This window comes from Bombina bombina, chromosome 5, assembly GCF_027579735.1.
Source record: "Bombina bombina isolate aBomBom1 chromosome 5, aBomBom1.pri, whole genome shotgun sequence".
Lineage (NCBI taxonomy): Eukaryota > Metazoa > Chordata > Amphibia > Anura > Bombinatoridae > Bombina > Bombina bombina.
Window position 1 is genome coordinate 46,186,112 of NC_069503.1, and position 22,165 is coordinate 46,208,276.

A 22,165-nucleotide genomic window follows, 5' to 3' on the forward strand; every position below is an offset into this window, starting at 1 on the left:
AAGAATATAGGCATATTTTATATTCCAATGTACTTTACATAAAGGAATATGTTCTATTTATACATAAATATTTATACATATATCTGATGGTTTATTAAACAAATATATATTTATACCAATATATATAGATGAGTATATAAAGTTATATATAGGAATATCTATTTACAAATACATAGAATATATTCTGATATGTACAGAACATTGAAATGTGACATATTTACAGAAAAAAACATAGTTAAAACCTTTAGTTGTGTGTACATATATATGTGTTAATATGAGTATATATATTTGTAAATACATAATACACAAATAAACACATCCTGCCAAATGACCTGTTTTTGTGGTAACTGTACTTTTTCTAAGTCTCTCTATTGGTATGTGCCTGTAGTATGTGAAATGTTATGTATTTTCTTTGCTGATATCTTGTCTTTAGCTATGTTATGCTCAAACCTTGTAAATACTTGAGATCATTTCTAATTGTATAAGTTCACTTATGGTATAACTCCAGCCTCCTCCAAATTCTATTGTCTGTTTTTTAACTTATCTCACCCTGAATCAAATGTTCCCAATTGGCCTTTTGACAATCTTTGATCATGCAATTAACTAATTTATTGCAATCAGCTGAATGCTCTGGCCATTAAATGTGTTACTGCTATGGGATAGCATTGCAGATAGCAGTATTGTAACATCACCTGTTCAAATACCTTAAGTTAACATCTATAAGTGAGGCACAAGGAATTATACAAGAATTAAGTGAACATCTATAAGTGAGGCACTAAGAATTATACAGGAATTAAGTGAACATCTATAAGTGAGGCACAAAGAATTATACAGGAATTAAGTGAACATCTATAAGTGAGGCACTAAGAATTATACAAGAATTAAGTGAACATCTATAAGTGAGGAACAAAGAATTATACAAGAATTAAGTGAACATCTATAAGTGAGGCACAAAGAATTATACAAGAATTAAGTGAACATCTATAAGTGAGGCACAAAGAATTATACAAGAATTAAGTGAACATCTATAAGTGAGGCACAAAGAATTATACAAGAATTAAGTGAACATCTATAAGTGAGGCACAAAGAATTATACAATAATTAAGTAAATATCTATAAGTGAGGCACTAAGAATTATACAGGAATTAAGTGAACATCTATAAGTGAGACACTAAGAATTATACAATAATTAAGTGAACATCTATAAGTGAGGCACAAAGAATTATACAAGAATTAAGTGAACATCTATAAGTGAGGCACTAAGAATTATACAAGAATTAAGTGAACATCTATAAGTGAGGCACAAAGAATTATACAAGAATTAAGTGAACATCTATAAGTGAGGCACAAAGAATTATACAAGAATTAAGTGAACATGTATAAGTGAGGCACAAAGAATTATACAAGAATTAAGTGAACATCTATAAGTGAGGCACAAAGAATTATACAAGAATTAAGTGAACATCTATAAGTGAGGCACAAAGAATTATACAAGAATTAAGTGAACATCTATAAGTGAGGCACTAAGAATTATACAAGAATTAAGTGAACATCTATAAGTGAGGCACAAAGAATTATACAAGAATTAAGTGAACATCTATAAGTGAGGCACTAAGAATTATACAAGAATTAAGTGAACATCTATAAGTGAGGCACTAAGAATTATACAAGAATTAAGTGAACATCTATAAGTGAGGCACTAAGAATTATACAAGAATTAAGTGAACATCTATAAGGGAGGCACAAAGAATTATACAAGAATTAAGTGAACATCTATAAGGGAGGCACTAAGAATTATACAAGAATTAAGTGAACATCTATAAGGGAGGCACTAAGAACTATACAAGAATTAAGTGAACATCTATATGTGAGGCACTAAGAATTATACAAGAATTAAGTGAACATCTATAAGTGAGGCACTAAGAATTATACAAGAATTAAGTGAACATCTATAAGGGAGGCACTAAGAATTATACAAGAATTAAGTGAATATTTATAAGTGAGGCACTAAGAATTATACAAGAATTAAGTGAACATCTATAAGTGAGGAACTAAGAATTATAGAAGAATTAAGTGAACATCTATAAGGGAGGCACTAAGAATTATACAAGAATTAAGTGAACATCTATATGTGAGGCACTAAGAATTATACAAGAATTAAGTGAACATCTATAAGTGAGGCACTAAGAATTTTACAAGAATTAAGTGAACATCTATAAGTGAGGCACAAGGAATTATACAAGAATTAAGTGAACATCTATAGGTGAGGCACTAAGAATTATACAAGAATTAAGTGAACATCTATAAGTGAGGCACTAAGAATTATACAAGAATTAAGTGAACATCTGTAAGTGAGGCACTAAGAATTGGGTAAAATAATTATACAATATTTGAACAAGGATTAGGCAAGTTCTGTTTAATACTGAGTTTTATCCACTATTTGCCTATTTTGTAAAAATGCTCAATATCTTCATATTTCTTTTTGCTACCTTTTGTCTCTTTAACAAACTACTTTATGCAATTACTCCTCCCCCTCACCACCTGCTCTGTTCATTAGCCCATCTCTCTTAAAGGGACATTTTAGTCACAATCTTATTGCACATAGATTAATGACATCTTTGCATAGAAACATATTTGCAATATAAATGTATTAGCAAAAGTGCTTCTAATAAAAGTTCTCACTGTTTTAGTGTTAACATTTTTCTCTGGACGTGGACGTGAAGCATAGCTAGATATTGTCACTGCACCCACATATTAAATAAGGCAGCTGCTCAGATCATCACTGGGGCTTGTATTATGCACAATAGAAGTTGTTTACAATGGCACTATAAAGGCTAGCCCCACTACTAATATCAAGTATCTTGTATTATCTAGGTTAGTTATGTGGGTTGGTGCTTATGCGAAATTTAATCTAAACTGACAAATAGTGAAACAAGGTGTTTCACTCCAAAGTAATACATACATAAAAGACACTCAAATAGTTAAAAACCAAATGCTAGAGTTCTGTCAATGATCCAGTACTATGATGTCTGAAATTCTGACATCTGATAAATTACCAGTGTACTTACTGTAATGAGTATAGCCAAATAATATAATTGATAAAGGGGTGCCAAAAGGGTACCTTTATCCCAATTTTAACTTTAGAGTGCTACAAGTGCGTACTTGTTTCACTATTTGTCAAGGGCTTGCATCATGTCAGCAATTAACAAATTGAGTCATTACCAGATGGCACAAGCACCTTAGGCTCTTTGAGCAAGTGTTGTGATTAAAATGCTGGTGCACGGTGCATACCTAAATACACTTTTGAAACAGCGATAGCTTTTATTAGAAGCATTTTTGCTAATGCATGTATATTACAAAATTGCTTCTGTTCAATATCGAAATGCACCCATGTGGTTTCTAATTTGGTCTGGGATATCCCTTTAACCTCACCTTACTTTTGTATTCACAAACTTTACACATTCCTAAATACTCTCCCCCTTGCACCTCATCCCAAAAACATTACTGCAAATCACATCTCATCTCATGTCACTCTCCCTTTTGCATATTCTAGCTGCTGGTGACATCTCCCCTAATCCTGGCCCCCACAACTTCCTAGCCTTGCACCCCCATGTGTGCCTTTCAATAGATTTCAAAAACAAAATTCTGGTAACCTTAAAGGGACATTAAACCCAAACTTTTTCTTTCATGATTCAGATAGAGAATACAATTTTAAACAACTCTCTAATTTACTTCTATTATCTACCTTGCTTAATTCTCTTGATATTCTTTGTTGAAAAGCATATCTAGATAAGCTCAGCAGCTGCTGATTGGTGGCAGTACATAGATGCCTTGTGTGATTGGCTGAACCATGTGCATTGCTACTTCTTCAACAAAGGATATCTAAAGAAAGAAGCAAATTAGATGATAGAAGTAAATTGGAATGTTGTTTAAAATTGGATTATCTGACTGAATCATGAAAGAAAGATTTTGGGTTTAATATCCCTTTAATCTCATTCCTCTTGCATCTAAAGCCACTACCCCTTCACTTCTGCACTCTGGAACTCTCGCTCTGTTTGCAACAAGCTCACTTCTATCCATGACTTCTTTATCTCTCTCAATCTTCTGTCTCTCACAGAAACCTGACTCTCTCCTTCAGACACAGCTTCCTCAGCTGCACTGTACCATGGGGGTTTCCACTTCAGCCACACGCCTAGGTCTGATATACACATACACATATATACTGTATACCCTTTAGCGGGTTTATATTTCTAACACTCGAGAACGCATGCTGTGATAACTTCTGTGTGCAATATATTATGTAACATTTTTTTACAGTGTTAATATGAGTAAGTGAACTTTATAATATATTTTTAATATGAGTGTAAGTGAACTTTATAATATATTTTTAATATGAGTGTAAGTGAACTTTATAATATATTTTTAATATGAGTGTAAGTGAACTTTATAATATATTTTTAATATGAGTGTAAGTGAACATTATAATCTATTTTTAATATGAGTGTAAGTGAACTTTACAATATATTTTTAATATGAGTGTAAGTGAACTTTACAATATATTTTTAATATGAGTGTAAGTGAAATTTATAATATATTTTTGAAGAGCTATCTGGAGATAACCAAATTAGAATTAAAATGTGTCAGGAAGGTTATAGCTACACCATGCCCAAGTACAAAGAGAGGTGTAGTGTGTATTAACCCTTCACTAGCACAGAGAGCTGCACAGTGTGTATTAACCCTTCACTAACACAGAGAGCAGCACAGTGTGTATTAACCCTTCACTAAGACAAAGAGTAGCACAGTGTGTATTAACCCTTCACTAGCACAGAGAGCAGCACAGTGTGTATTAACCCTTCACTAACACAGATAGCTGCACAGTGTGTATTAACCCTTCACTAGCACAGAGAGCAGCACAGTGTGTATTAACCCTTCACTAGCACAGAGAGCAGCACAGTGTGTATTAACCCTTCACTGGCATTGAGAGCAGCACACTGTGTATTAACCCTTCACTAGCACAGAGAGCAGCACAGTGTGTATTAACCCTTCACTAGCACAGAGAGCTTAACAGTGTGTATTAACCCTTCACTAGCACAGAGAGCTGCACTGTGTGTATTAACCCTTCACTGGCACAGAGAGCAGCACAGTGTGTATTAACCCTTCACTGGCACAGAGAGCAGCACAGTGTGTATTAACCCTTCGCTGGCACAGAGAGCAGCACAGTGTGTATTAACCCTTCACTAGCACAGAGAGCAGCACAGTGTGTATTAACCCTTCACTAGCACAGAGAGCAGCACAGTGTGTATTAACCCTTCACTGGCATTGAGAGCAGCACAGTGTGTATTAACCCTTCACTAGCACAGAGAGCAGCACAGTGTGTATTAACCTTTCACTTGCACAGAGAGCAGCACAGTGTGTATTAACCCTTCACTAGTACAGAGAGCAGCACAGTGTATATTAACCCTTCACTAGCACAGAGAGCAGTACAGTGTGTATTAGCCCTTCACTAGCACAGAGAGCAGCACAGTGTGTATTAACCCTTCACTAGCACAGAGAGCAGCACAGTGTGTATTAACCCTTCACTAGCACAGAGAGCTGCACAGTGTGTATTAACCCTTCACTAGCACAGAGAGCTGCACAGTGTGTATTAACCCTTCACTAGCACAGAGAGCAGCACAGTGTGTATTAGCCCTTCACTAGCACAGAGAGCAGCACAGTGTGTATTAACCCTTTACTAGCGCAGAGAGCAGAACAGTGTGTATTAACCCTTCACTAGTACAGAGAGCAGCACAGTGTGTATTATCCCTTCACTAGCACAGAGAGCTGCACAGTGTGTATTAACCCTTCACTAGCACAGAGAGCAGCACAGTGTGTATTAACCCTTCACTAGCACAGAGAACAGCACAGTATGTATTAACCCTTCACTAGCACAGAGAGAGCAGCACAGTGTGTATTAACCCCTTCCCTAGCACAGAGAGCAGTACAGTGTTTATTAACCATTCACTAGCATAGAGAGCAGCACAGTGTGTATTAACCCTTTACTAGCGCAGAGAGCAGCACAGTGTGTATTAACCCTTCACTAGCACAGAGAGCTGCACAGTGTGTATTAACCCTTCACTAGCACAGAGAGCAGCACAGTGTGTATTAACCCTTCACTAGCACAGAGAGCAGCACAGTGTGTATTAACCCTTCACTAGCACAGAGAGCTGCACAGTGTGTATTAACCCTTCACTGGCACTGTATTAACCCGTCACTGGCACAGAGAGCAGCACAGTGTGTATTAACCCTTCACTGGCACAGAGAGCAGCACAGTGTGTATTAACCCTTCACTAGCACAGAGAGCTGCACAGTGTGTATTAACCCTTCACTAGCACAGAGAGCTGCACAGTATTAACCCTTCACTAGCACAGAGAGCAGCACAGTGTATATTAACCCTTCACTAGCAGAGAGAGCAGCACAGTGTGTATTATCCCTTCACTAGCACAGAGAGCTGCATAGTGTGTATTAACCCTTCACTAGCACAGAGAGCAGCACAGTGTTTATTAACCCATTAACTAGCACAGAGAGCAGCACAGTGTGTATTAACCCCTCACTAGCACAGAGAGCAGCACAGTGTGTATTAACCCTTCACTAGCACAGAGAGCAGCACAGTGTGTATTAACCCTTCACTAGCACAGAGAGCAGCACAGTGTTTATTAGCCCATTCACTAGCACAGAGAGCAGCACAGTGTGTATTAACCCTTCACTAGCACAGAGAGCAGCACAGTGTGTATTAACCCTTCACTAGCACAGAGAGCAGCACAATGTGTATTAACCCTTCACTAGCACAGAGAGCTGCACAGTGTGTATTAACTCTTCACTAGCACAGAGAGCAGCACAGTGTTTATTAACCCATTCGCTAGCACAGAGAGCAGCACAGTGTGTATTAACCCTTTACTAGCACAGAGAGCAGCACAGTGTGTATTAACCCTTCACTGGCACTGTATTAACCCTTCACTGGCACATAGAGCAGCACAGTGTGTATTAACCCTTCACTGGCACTGTATTAACCCTTCACTGGCACAGAGAGCAGCACAGTGTGTATTAACCCCTTAATGACCACAGCACTTTTCCATTTTCTGTCCGTTTGGGACCAAGGCTATTTTTACATTTTTGCGGTGTTTGTGTTTAGCTGTAATTTTCCTCTTACTCATTTACTGTACCCACACATATTATATACCGTTTTTCTCGCCTTTAAATGGACTTTCTAAAGATACCATTATTTTCATCATATCTTATAATTTACTATAAAAAAAATTATAAAATATGAGGAAAAATGGAAAAAAAACACACTTTTTCTAACTTTGACCCCCAAAATCTGTAACATATCTACAACCCCCAAAAAACACCCATGCTAAATAGTTTCTAAATTTTGTCCTGAGTTTAGAAATACCCAATGTTTACATGTTCTTTGCTTTTTTTGCAAGTTATAGGGCAATAAGTACAAGTAGCACTTTGCTATTTCCAAACCATTTTTTTCCAAAATGAGCGCTAGTTACATTAGAACACTAATATCTTTCAGCAATCCCTGAATAACCCTTGACATGTATATATTTTTTTTTTAGAAGACATCCCAAAGTATTGATCTAGGCCAATTTTGGTATATTTTATACCACCATTTCACCGCCAAATGCGATCAAATACAAAAAATCGTTCACTTTTTCACAAATATTTTCACAAACTTTCGGTTTCTCACTGAAATTATTTACAAACAGCTTGTGCAATTATGGCATAAATGGTTGTAAATTGTTCTCTGGGATCCCCTTTGTTCAGAAATAGCAGACATATATGGCTTTGGCGTTGCTTTTTGGTAATTAGAAGGCCGCTAAATGCCACTGCGCACCACAAGTGTATTATGCCCATCAGTTAAGGGGTTAATTAGGGAGTTTTTAGGGAGCTTGTAGGGTTAATTTTAGCTTTAGTGTAGTGTAGTAGACAACCCCAAGTATTGATCTAGGCACATTTTGGTATATTTCATGCCACCATTTCACCGCCAAATGCGATCAAATTAAAAAAAACGTTAAATTTTTCACAATTTTAGGTTTCTCACTGAAATCATTTACAAACAGCTTGTGCAATTATGGCACAAATGGTTGTAAATGCTTGTCTGGGATCCCCTTTGTTCAGAAATAGCAGACATATATGACTTTGGCGTTGCTTTCTGGTAATTAGAAGGCTGCTAAATCCTGCTGCGCCTCACACGTATATTATGGCTAGCAGTGAAGGGGTTAATTAGGGAGTTTGTAGGGAGTTTGCAGGGTTAATTTTAGCTTTAGTGTAGAGATCAGCCTCCCACCTGACACATCCCACCCCCTGATCCCTCCCAAACAGCTCCCTTCCCTCCCCCACCCCACAATTGTCCCCGCCATCTTAAGTACTGGCAGAAAGTCTGCCAGTACTAAAATAAAAGGGTTTTTTAATTTATTTATTTTTTAGCATATTTACATATGCTACAGTGTAGGATCCCCCCCTTAGCCCCCCAACCTCCCTGATCCCCCCCAAAACCGCTCTCTAACCCTCCCCTCTGCCTTATTGGGGGCCATCTTGGGTACTGGCAGCTGTCTGCCAGTACCCAGTTTGCAACAAAAAAGTGCTTTTTTTTTATTTTTTTGTTTTTTTTTTCTGTAGTGTAGCTTCCCCCCCCCACACAGACAAACCCCCACCACCTTGCTTATCATTTTTTTTTAATACTTTTAAGGCCGTTTTTTAACATGTTTTATTAAAGATTTTCTGTAGTGTGGCGGTTCCCACCCGCTCCCTCCCCGTGCACGCGCCCGCCCCCGCCCTCCCGTGCGCGCCCCCGGTCACCCCCGCCCACGATCCCGCCCCCCCTCCACATCAGCAGGGCCATCGATGGCCGCCACCCGCCTCCCGGTCCGGCTCCCACCCACCAACGCCGCAAGCCACCGATCTCCGGTGCAGAGAGGGCCACAGAGTGGCTCTCTCTGCACCGGATGGCTTAAACATGTTATTGCAGGATGCCTCCATATCGAGGCATCACTGCAATAACCGGAAAGCAGCTGGAAGTGAGCAGGATCGCTTCCAGCTGCTTTCCACACTGAGGACGTGCAGGGTACGTCCTCAGGCGTTAACTGCCTTTTTTCTGAGGACGTACCCTGCACGTCCGCGGTCGTTAAGGGGTTAACCTTTCACTAGCACAGAGAGCAGCACAGTGTGTATTAACCCTTCTTTAGCACATAGAGTAGCACAGTGTGTATTAACCCTTCACTAAGACAAAGAGCTGCACAGTGTGTATTAACCCTTCACTAGCACAGAGAGCAGCACAGTGTGTATTAACTCTTCACTAGCACAGCGAGCAGTACAGTGTGTATTAACCCCTTCACTAGCACAGAGAGCTGCACAGTGTGTATTAACCCCTTCCCTAGCACAGAGAGCAGTACAGTGTTTATTAACCATTCACTAGCATAGAGAGCAGCACAGTGTGTATTAACCCTTTACTAGCGCAGAGAGCAGCACAGTGTGTATTAACCCTTCACTAGCACAGAGAGCTGCACAGTGTGTATTAACCCTTCACTAGCACAGAGAGCAGCACAGTGTGTATTAACCCTTCACTAGCACAGAGAGCAGCACAGTGTGTATTAACCCTTCACTAGCACAGAGAGCTGCACAGTGTGTATTAACCCTTCACTGGCACTGTATTAACCCGTCACTGGCACAGAGAGCAGCACAGTGTGTATTAACCCTTCACTGGCACAGAGAGCAGCACAGTGTGTATTAACCCTTCACTAGCACAGAGAGCTGCACAGTGTGTATTAACCCTTCACTAGCACAGAGAGCTGCACAGTATTAACCCTTCACTAGCACAGAGAGCAGCACAGTGTATATTAACCCTTCACTAGCAGAGAGAGCAGCACAGTGTGTATTAACCCTTCACTAGCACAGAGAGCTGCATAGTGTGTATTAACCCTTCACTAGCACAGAGAGCAGCACAGTGTTTATTAACCCATTAACTAGCACAGAGAGCAGCACAGTGTGTATTAACCCCTCACTAGCACAGAGAGCAGCACAGTGTGTATTAACCCTTCACTAGCACAGAGAGCAGCACAGTGTGTATTAACCCTTCACTAGCAGAGAGAGCAGCACAGTGTGTATTAGCCCATTCACTAGCACAGAGAGCAGCACAGTGTGTATTAACCCTTCACTGGCACAGAGAGCAGCACAGTGTGTATTAACCCTTCACTAGCACAGAGAGCAGCACAATGTGTATTAACCCTTCACTAGCACAGAGAGCTGCACAGTGTGTATTAACTCTTCACTAGCACAGAGAGCAGCACAGTGTTTATTAACCCATTCGCTAGCACAGAGAGCAGCACAGTGTGTATTAACCCTTTACTAGCACAGAGAGCAGCACAGTGTGTATTAACCCTTCACTGGCACTGTATTAACCCTTCACTGGCACATAGAGCAGCACAGTGTGTATTAACCCTTCACTGGCACTGTATTAACCCTTCACTGGCACAGAGAGCAGCACAGTGTGTATTAACCCCTTAATGACCACAGCACTTTTCCATTTTCTGTCCGTTTGGGACCAAGGCTATTTTTACATTTTTGCGGTGTTTGTGTTTAGCTGTAATTTTCCTCTTACTCATTTACTGTACCCACACATATTATATACCGTTTTTCTCGCCTTTAAATGGACTTTCTAAAGATACCATTATTTTCATCATATCTTATAATTTACTATAAAAAAAATTATAAAATATGAGGAAAAATGGAAAAAAAACACACTTTTTCTAACTTTGACCCCCAAAATCTGTTACATATCTACAACCCCCAAAAAACACCCATGCTAAATAGTTTCTAAATTTTGTCCTGAGTTTAGAAATACCCAATGTTTACATGTTCTTTGCTTTTTTGCAAGTTATAGGGCAATAAGTACAAGTAGCACTTTGCTATTTCCAAACCATTTTTTTCCAAAATGAGCGCTAGTTACATTAGAACACTAATATCTTTCAGCAATCCCTGAATAACCCTTGACATGTATATATTTTTTTTTAGAAGACATCCCAAAGTATTGATCTAGGCCAATTTTGGTATATTTTATACCACCATTTCACCGCCAAATGCGATCAAATACAAAAAATCGTTCACTTTTTCACAAATATTTTCACAAACTTTCGGTTTCTCACTGAAATTATTTACAAACAGCTTGTGCAATTATGGCATAAATGGTTGTAAATTGTTCTCTGGGATCCCCTTTGTTCAGAAATAGCAGACATATATGGCTTTGGCGTTGCTTTTTGGTAATTAGAAGGCCGCTAAATGCCACTGCGCACCACAAGTGTATTATGCCCATCAGTTAAGGGGTTAATTAGGGAGTTTTTAGGGAGCTTGTAGGGTTAATTTTAGCTTTAGTGTAGTGTAGTAGACAACCCCAAGTATTGATCTAGGCACATTTTGGTATATTTCATGCCACCATTTCACCGCCAAATGCGATCAAATTAAAAAAACGTTAAATTTTTCACAATTTTAGGTTTCTCACTGAAATCATTTACAAACAGCTTGTGCAATTATGGCACAAATGGTTGTAAATGCTTGTCTGGGATCCCCTTTGTTCAGAAATAGCAGACATATATGACTTTGGCGTTGCTTTCTGGTAATTAGAAGGCTGCTAAATCCTGCTGCGCCTCACACGTATATTATGGCTAGCAGTGAAGGGGTTAATTAGGGAGTTTGTAGGGAGTTTGCAGGGTTAATTTTAGCTTTAGTGTAGAGATCAGCCTCCCACCTGACACATCCCACCCCCTGATCCCTCCCAAACAGCTCCCTTCCCTCCCCCACCCCACAATTGTCCCCGCCATCTTAAGTACTGGCAGAAAGTCTGCCAGTACTAAAATAAAAGGGTTTTTTAATTTATTTATTTTTTAGCATATTTACATATGCTACAGTGTAGGATCCCCCCCTTAGCCCCCAACCTCCCTGATCCCCCCCAAAACCGCTCTCTAACCCTCCCCTCTGCCTTATTGGGGGCCATCTTGGGTACTGGCAGCTGTCTGCCAGTACCCAGTTTGCAACAAAAAAGTGCTTTTTTTTATTTTTTTGTTTTTTTTTCTGTAGTGTAGCTTCCCCCCCCCACACAGACAAACCCCCACCACCTTGCGTATCATTTTTTTTTTAATACTTTTAAGGCCGTTTTTTAACATGTTTTATTAAAGATTTTCTGTAGTGTGGCGGTTCCCACCCGCTCCCTCCCCGTGCACGCGCCCGCCCCCGCCCTCCCGTGCGCGCCCCCCGGTCACCCCCGCCCACGATCCCGCCCCCCTCCACATCAGCAGGGCCATCGATGGCCGCCACCCGCCTCCCGGTCCGGCTCCCACCCACCAACGCCGCAAGCCACCGATCTCCGGTGCAGAGAGGGCCACAGAGTGGCTCTCTCTGCACCGGATGGCTTAAACATGTTATTGCAGGATGCCTCCATATCGAGGCATCACTGCAATAACCGGAAAGCAGCTGGAAGTGAGCAGGATCGCTTCCAGCTGCTTTCCACACTGAGGACGTGCAGGGTACGTCCTCAGGCGTTAACTGCCTTTTTTCTGAGGACGTACCCTGCACGTCCTCGGTCGTTAAGGGGTTAACCTTTCACTAGCACAGAGAGCAGCACAGTGTGTATTAACCCTTCTTTAGCACATAGAGTAGCACAGTGTGTATTAACCCTTCACTAAGACAAAGAGCTGCACAGTGTGTATTAACCCTTCACTAGCACAGAGAGCAGCACAGTGTGTATTAACTCTTCACTAGCACAGCGAGCAGTACAGTGTGTATTAACCCCTTCACTAGCACAGAGAGCTGCACAGTGTGTATTAACCCCTTCCCTAGCACAGAGAGCAGTACAGTGTTTATTAACCATTCACTAGCATAGAGAGCAGCACAGTGTGTATTAACCCTTTACTAGCGCAGAGAGCAGCACAGTGTGTATTAACCCTTCACTAGCACAGAGAGCTGCACAGTGTGTATTAACCCTTCACTAGCACAGAGAGCAGCACAGTGTGTATTAACCCTTCACTAGCACAGAGAGCAGCACAGTGTGTATTAACCCTTCACTAGCACAGAGAGCTGCACAGTGTGTATTAACCCTTCACTGGCACTGTATTAACCCGTCACTGGCACAGAGAGCAGCACAGTGTGTATTAACCCTTCACTGGCACAGAGAGCAGCACAGTGTGTATTAACCCTTCACTAGCACAGAGAGCTGCACAGTGTGTATTAACCCTTCACTAGCACAGAGAGCTGCACAGTATTAACCCTTCACTAGCACAGAGAGCAGCACAGTGTATATTAACCCTTCACTAGCAGAGAGAGCAGCACAGTGTGTATTAACCCTTCACTAGCACAGAGAGCTGCATAGTGTGTATTAACCCTTCACTAGCACAGAGAGCAGCACAGTGTTTATTAACCCATTAACTAGCACAGAGAGCAGCACAGTGTGTATTAACCCCTCACTAGCACAGAGAGCAGCACAGTGTGTATTAACCCTTCACTAGCACAGAGAGCAGCACAGTGTGTATTAACCCTTCACTAGCACAGAGAGCAGCACAGTGTTTATTAGCCCATTCACTAGCACAGAGAGCAGCACAGTGTGTATTAACCCTTCACTGGCACAGAGAGCAGCACAGTGTGTATTAACCCTTCACTAGCACAGAGAGCAGCACAATGTGTATTAACCCTTCACTAGCACAGAGAGCTGCACAGTGTGTATTAACTCTTCACTAGCACAGAGAGCAGCACAGTGTTTATTAACCCATTCGCTAGCACAGAGAGCAGCACAGTGTGTATTAACCCTTTACTAGCACAGAGAGCAGCACAGTGTGTATTAACCCTTCACTGGCACTGTATTAACCCTTCACTGGCACATAGAGCAGCACAGTGTGTATTAACCCTTCACTGGCACTGTATTAACCCTTCACTGGCACAGAGAGCAGCACAGTGTGTATTAACCCCTTAATGACCACAGCACTTTTCCATTTTCTGTCCGTTTGGGACCAAGGCTATTTTTACATTTTTGCGGTGTTTGTGTTTAGCTGTAATTTTCCTCTTACTCATTTACTGTACCCACACATATTATATACCGTTTTTCTCGCCTTTAAATGGACTTTCTAAAGATACCATTATTTTCATCATATCTTATAATTTACTATAAAAAAAATTATAAAATATGAGGAAAAATGGAAAAAAAAACACACTTTTTCTAACTTTGACCCCCAAAATCTGTTACATATCTACAACCCCCAAAAAACACCCATGCTAAATAGTTTCTAAATTTTGTCCTGAGTTTAGAAATACCCAATGTTTACATGTTCTTTGCTTTTTTGCAAGTTATAGGGCAATAAGTACAAGTAGCACTTTGCTATTTCCAAACCATTTTTTTCCAAAATGAGCGCTAGTTACATTAGAACACTAATATCTTTCAGCAATCCCTGAATAACCCTTGACATGTATATATTTTTTTTTAGAAGACATCCCAAAGTATTGATCTAGGCCAATTTTGGTATATTTTATACCACCATTTCACCGCCAAATGCGATCAAATACAAAAAATCGTTCACTTTTTCACAAATATTTTCACAAACTTTCGGTTTCTCACTGAAATTATTTACAAACAGCTTGTGCAATTATGGCATAAATGGTTGTAAATTGTTCTCTGGGATCCCCTTTGTTCAGAAATAGCAGACATATATGGCTTTGGCGTTGCTTTTTGGTAATTAGAAGGCCGCTAAATGCCACTGCGCACCACAAGTGTATTATGCCCATCAGTTAAGGGGTTAATTAGGGAGTTTTTAGGGAGCTTGTAGGGTTAATTTTAGCTTTAGTGTAGTGTAGTAGACAACCCCAAGTATTGATCTAGGCACATTTTGGTATATTTCATGCCACCATTTCACCGCCAAATGCGATCAAATTAAAAAAAACGTTAAATTTTTCACAATTTTAGGTTTCTCACTGAAATCATTTACAAACAGCTTGTGCAATTATGGCACAAATGGTTGTAAATGCTTGTCTGGGATCCCCTTTGTTCAGAAATAGCAGACATATATGACTTTGGCGTTGCTTTCTGGTAATTAGAAGGCTGCTAAATCCTGCTGCGCCTCACACGTATATTATGGCTAGCAGTGAAGGGGTTAATTAGGGAGTTTGTAGGGAGTTTGCAGGGTTAATTTTAGCTTTAGTGTAGAGATCAGCCTCCCACCTGACACATCCCACCCCCTGATCCCTCCCAAACAGCTCCCTTCCCTCCCCCACCCCACAATTGTCCCCGCCATCTTAAGTACTGGCAGAAAGTCTGCCAGTACTAAAATAAAAGGGTTTTTTAATTTATTTATTTTTTAGCATATTTACATATGCTACAGTGTAGGATCCCCCCCTTAGCCCCCAACCTCCCTGATCCCCCCCCAAAACCGCTCTCTAACCCTCCCCTCTGCCTTATTGGGGGCCATCTTGGGTACTGGCAGCTGTCTGCCAGTACCCAGTTTGCAACAAAAAAGTGCTTTTTTTTATTTTTTTGTTTTTTTTTCTGTAGTGTAGCTTCCCCCCCCCCACACAGACAAACCCCCACCACCTTGCTTATCATTTTTTTTTAATACTTTTAAGGCCGTTTTTTAACATGTTTTATTAAAGATTTTCTGTAGTGTGGCGGTTCCCACCCGCTCCCTCCCCGTGCACGCGCCCGCCCCCGCCCTCCCGTGCGCGCCCCCGGTCACCCCCGCCCACGATCCCGCCCCCCCTCCACATCAGCAGGGCCATCGATGGCCGCCACCCGCCTCCCCGGTCCGGCTCCCACCCACCAACGCCGCAAGCCACCGATCTCCGGTGCAGAGAGGGCCACAGAGTGGCTCTCTCTGCACCGGATGGCTTAAACATGTTATTGCAGGATGCCTCCATATCGAGGCATCACTGCAATAACCGGAAAGCAGCTGGAAGTGAGCAGGATCGCTTCCAGCTGCTTTCCACACTGAGGACGTGCAGGGTACGTCCTCAGGCGTTAACTGCCTTTTTTCTGAGGACGTACCCTGCACGTCCTCGGTCGTTAAGGGGTTAACCTTTCACTAGCACAGAGAGCAGCACAGTGTGTATTAACCCTTCTTTAGCACATAGAGTAGCACAGTGTGTATTAACCCTTCACTAAGACAAAGAGCTGCACAGTGTGTATTAACCCTTCACTAGCACAGAGAGCAGCACAGTGTGTATTAACTCTTCACTAGCACAGCGAGCAGTACAGTGTGTATTAACCCCTTCACTAGCACAGAGAGCTGCACAGTGTGTATTAACCCTTCACTAGCACAGAGAGCTGCACAGTGTGTATTAACCCTTCACTGGCACAGAGAGCAGCACAGTGTGTATTAACCCTTCACTAGCACAGAGAGCAGCACACTGTGTATCAACCCTTCACTAGCACAGAGAGCAGTACAGTGTTTATTAACCCTTCACTAGCACAGAGAGCTGCACAGTGTGTATTAACCCTTCACTGGCACAGAGAGTAGCACAGTGTGTATTAACCCTTCACTAGCACAGAGAGCAGCACACTGTGTATTAACCCTTCACTAGCACAGAGAGCAGTAAAGTGTTTATTAACCCTTCACTAGCACAGAGAGCTGCACAGTGTGTATTAACCCTTCACTAGCACAGAGAGCTGCACAGTGTGTATTAACCCTTCACTAGCACAGAGAGCAACACAGTGTGTATTAACCCTTCACTAGCACAGAGAGCTGCACAGTGTGTATTAACCCTTCACTAGCACAGAGAGCAGCACACTGTGTATTAACCCTTCACTAGCACAGAGAGCAGTACAGTGTTTATTAACCCTTCACTAGCACAGAGAGCTGCACAGTGTGTATTAACCCTTCACTAGCACAGAGAGCAACACAGTGTGTATTAACCCTTCACTAGCATAGAGAGCAGCACAGTGTGTATTAACTCTTCACTAGCACAGAGAGCAGCACAGTGTGTATTAACCCTTCACTAGCACAGAGAGCAGCACATTGTGTATTAACCCTTCACTGGCACAGAGAGCAGCACAGTGTGTATTAACCCTTCACTAGCACAGAGAGCAGCACAGTGTGTATTAACCCCTTCACTAGCACAGAGAGCTGCACAGTGTATATTTAACCCTTTACTTGAGAAGAATAGAACTTTTTACTCCATTGCCTGGCACAAGCAGATGAATAACAAGCATTAAAAGAACAACATTTATAAAAATTATAAACTTTTTAAGAAGACTAGAAAGTGACTAAAACGTTTTATCACACAATACACACAGCCTGACTCACTCACCCAGCAGCAGCTGCACAGGAAGTAAATGGGGGGGGAACAAAGGTCAGTTCAATACTGAACTACAACTCCCAGAATACATGCAGAGAAGTCACATGTTAAGCAGTAGCCAATCAGACAAAAGAAAATAAATGCAAACATTTCAAAGACAATTGGATGCTTTGTAACATTGTTTAAATGCTGCAGATTCATAGAATTAGTAACTGAGCCCATTGTCACTGTCATATCCTCTACTAGTGCATTACAGCTACACTATATACATAAAGCTACACAATATATATTAGCACTTTCACTAGCACTGAGCCCATTGTCACTGTCATATCCTCTACTAGTGCATTACAGCTACACTATATACATAAAGCTACACAATATATATTAGCACTTTCACTAGCACTGAGCACATTGTCACTGTCATATCCTCTACTAGTGCATTACAGCTACACTATATACATAAAGCTACACAATATATATTAGCACTTTCACTAGCACTGAGCACATTGTCACTGTCATATCCTCTACTAGTGCATTACAGCTACACTATATACATAAAGCTACACAATATATATTAGCACTTTCACTAGCACTGAGCACATTGTCACTGTCATATCCTCTACTAGTGCATTACAGCTGCACTATATACATAAAGCTACACAATATATATTAGCACTTTCACTAGCACTGAGCACATTGTCACCGTCATATCCTCTACTAGTGCATTACAGCTACACTATATAGATAAAGCTACACAATATATATTAGCACTTTCACTAGCACTGAGCACATTGTCACTGTCATATCCTCTACTAGTGCATTACAGCTACACTATATACATAAAGCTACACAATATATATTAGCACTTTCACTAGCACTGAGCCCATTGTCACTGTCATATCCTCTACTAGTGCATTACAGCTACACTATATACATAAAGCTACACTATATACATACAGCTACACAATATATATTAGCACTTTCACTAGCACTGAGCACATTGTCACTGTCAAATCCTCTACTAGTGCATTACAGCTGCACTATATACATAAAGCTACACAATATATATTAGCACTTTCACTAGCACTGAGCATATTGTCACTGTCATATCCTCTACTAGTGCATTACAGCTACACTATATACATAAAGCTACACTATATATATTAGCACTTTCACTAGCACTGAGCACATTGTCACTGTCATATCCTCTACTAGTGCATTACAGCTGCACTATATACATAAAGCTACACAATATATATTAGCACTTTCACTAGCACTGAGCACATTGTCACTGTCATATCCTCTACTAGTGCATTACAGCTACACTATATACATAAAGCTACACAATATATATTAGCACTTTCACTAGCACTGAGCACATTGTCACTGTCATATCCTCTACTAGTGCATTACAGCTGCACTATATACATAAAGCTACACAACATATATTAGCACTTTCACTAGCACTGAGCACATTGTCACTGTCATATCCTCTACTAGTACATTACAGCTACACTATATACATAAAGCTACACAATATATATTAGCACTTTCACTGGCACTGAGCCCATTGTCACTGTCATATCCTCTACTAGTGCATTACAGCTACACTATATACAAAGCTACACAATATATATTAGCACTTTCACTAGCACTGAGCCCATTGTCACTGTCATATCCTCTACTAGTGCATTACAGCTACACTATATACATAAAGCTACACAATATATATTAGCACTTTCACTAGCACTGAGCACATTGTCACTGTCATATCCTCTACTAGTGCATTACAGCTGCACTATATACATAAAGCTACACAATATATATTAGCACTTTCACTGGCACTGAGCACATTGTCACTGTCATATCCTCTACTAGTACATTACAGCTACACTATATACATAAAGCTACACAATATATATTAGCACTTTCACTGGCACTGAGCCCATTGTCACTGTCATATCCTCTACTAGTGCATTACAGCTACACTATATACAAAGCTACACAATATATATTAGCACTTTCACTAGCACTGAGCACATTGTCACTGTCATATCCTCTACTAGTGCATTACAGCTACACTATATACATAAAGCTACACAATATATATTAGCACTTTCACTAGCACTGAGCACATTGTCACTGTCATATCCTCTACTAGTGCATTACAGCTACACTATATACATAAAGCTACACAATATATATTAGCACTTTCACTAGCACTGAGCACATTGTCACTGTCATATCCTCTACTAGTGCATTACAGCTACACTATATACATAAAGCTACACAATATATATTAGCACTTTCACTAGCACTGAGCACATTGTCACTGTCATATCCTCTACTAGTGCATTACAGCTAAACTATATACATAAAGCTACACAATATATAATAGCACTTTCACTAGCACTGAGCACATTGTCACTGTCATATCCTCTACTAGTGCATTACAGCTACACTATATACATAAAGCTACACAATATATATTAGCACTTTCACTAGCACTGAGCACATTGTCACTGTCATATCCTCTACTAGTGCATTACAGCTACACTATATACATAAAGCTACACAATATATATTAGCACTTTCACTAGCACTGAGCACATTGTCACTGTCATATCCTCTACTAGTGCATTACAGCTACACTATATACATAAAGCTACACAATATATATTAGCACTTTCACTAGCACTGAGCACATTGTCACTGTCATATCCTCTACTAGTGCATTACAGTACACTATATACATAAAGCTACACTATATATATTAGCACTTTCACTAGCACTGAGCACATTGTCACTGTCATATCCTCTACTAGTGCATTACAGCTGCACTATATACATAAAGCTACACAATATATATTAGCACTTTCACTAGCACTGAGCACATTGTCACTGTCATATCCTCTACTAGTGCATTACAGCTACACTATATACATAAAGCTACACAATATATATTAGCACTTTCACTAGCACTGAGCACATTGTCACTGTCATATCCTCTACTAGTGCATTACAGCTACACTATATACATAAAGCTACACAATATATATTAGCACTTTCACTAGCACTGAGCACATTGTCACTGTCATATCCTCTACTAGTGCATTACAGCTACACTATATACATAAAGCTACACAATATATATTAGCACTTTCACTAGCACTGAGCACATTGTCACTGTCATATCCTCTACTAGTGCATTACAGCTACACTATATACATAAAGCTACACAATATATATTAGCACTTTCACTAGCACTGAGCACATTGTCACTGTTATATCCTCTACTAGTGCATTACAGCTACACTATATACATAAAGCTACACAATATATATTAGCACTTTCACTAGCACTGAGCACATTGTCACTGTCACATCCTCTACTAGTGCATTACAGCTACACTATATATATAAAGCTACACAATATATATTAGCACTTTCACTAGCACTGAGCACATTGTCACTGTCACATCCTCTACTAGTGCATTACAGCTACACTATATACATAAAGCTACACAATATATATTAGCACTTTCACTAGCACTGAGCACATTGTCACTGTCATATCCTCTACTAGTGCATTACAGCTACACTATATACATAAAGCTACACAATATATATTAGCACTTTCACTAGCACTGAGCACATTGTCACTGTCATATCCTCTACTAGTGCATTACAGCTACACTATATACATAAAGCTACACAATATATATTAGCACTTTCACTGGCACTGAGCACATTGTCATTGTCATATCCTCTACTAGTGCATTACAGCTACACTATATACATAAAGCTACACAATATATATTAGAACTTTCATTAGCACTGAGCACATTGTCACTGTCATATCCTCTACTAGTGCATTACAGCTACACTATATACATAAAGCTACACAATATATATTAGCACTTTCACTAGCACTGAGCCCATTGTCACTGTCATATCCTCTACTAGTGCATTACAGCTACACTATATACATAAAGCTACACAATATATATTAGCACTTTCACTAGCACTGAGCCCATTGTCACTGTCATATCCTCTACTAGTGCATTACAGCTACACTATATACATAAAGCTACACAATATATATTAGCACTTTCACTAGCACTGAGCCCATTGTCACTGTCATATCCTCTACTAGTGCATTACAGCTACACTATATACATACAGCTACACAATATATATTAGCACTTTCACTAGCACTGAGCACATTGTCACTGTCATATCCTCTACTGGTGCATTACAGCTACGCTATATACATAAAGCTACACAATATATATTAGCACTTTCACTAGCACTGAGCACATTGTCACTGTCATATCCTCTACTAGTGCATTACAGCTACGCTATATACATAAAGCTATACAATATATCTTAGCACTGTCACTAGCACTGAGCACATTGTCATTGTCATATCCTCTACTAGTGCATTACAGCTACACTATATACATAAAGCTACACAATATATATTAGCACTTTCACTAGCACTGAGCACATTGTCACTGTCATATCCTCTACTGGTGCATTACAGCTGCACTATATACATAAAGCTACACAATATATATTAGCACTTTCACTAGCACTGAGAACATTGTCACTGTCATATCCTCTACTGGTGCATTACAGCTGCACTATATACATAAAGCTACACAATATATATTAGCACTTTCACTAGCACTGAGCACATTGTCACTGTCATATCCTCTACTAGTGCATTACAGCTACACTATATACATAAAGCTACACTATATATATTAGCACTTTCACTAGCACTGAGCACATTGTCACTGTCATATCCTCTACTAGTGCAGCTACACTATATACATAAAGCTACACAATATATA

At 40.0% G+C, this 22,165-nt stretch overlaps 1 protein-coding gene across 2 annotated transcripts in view; it reads right to left on the bottom strand.

Moving 5' to 3' along the window:
- Positions 1–17,341, bottom strand: part of LOC128659805 (gastrula zinc finger protein XlCGF8.2DB-like) — a 92,160-nt gene extending 74,819 nt beyond the window's left edge. Inside the window, exon 1 of one of the 2 annotated variants that reach the window (XR_008402481.1) lies at positions 17,320–17,336. The gene's annotated coding sequence lies outside the window, so the exon portion shown is untranslated. Of the gene's footprint in view, positions 1–17,319 lie in introns of both variants that reach the window. The other variant, XM_053713376.1, reaches the window with a different exon arrangement.
- Positions 17,342–22,165: the final 4,824 nt, after the last annotated feature.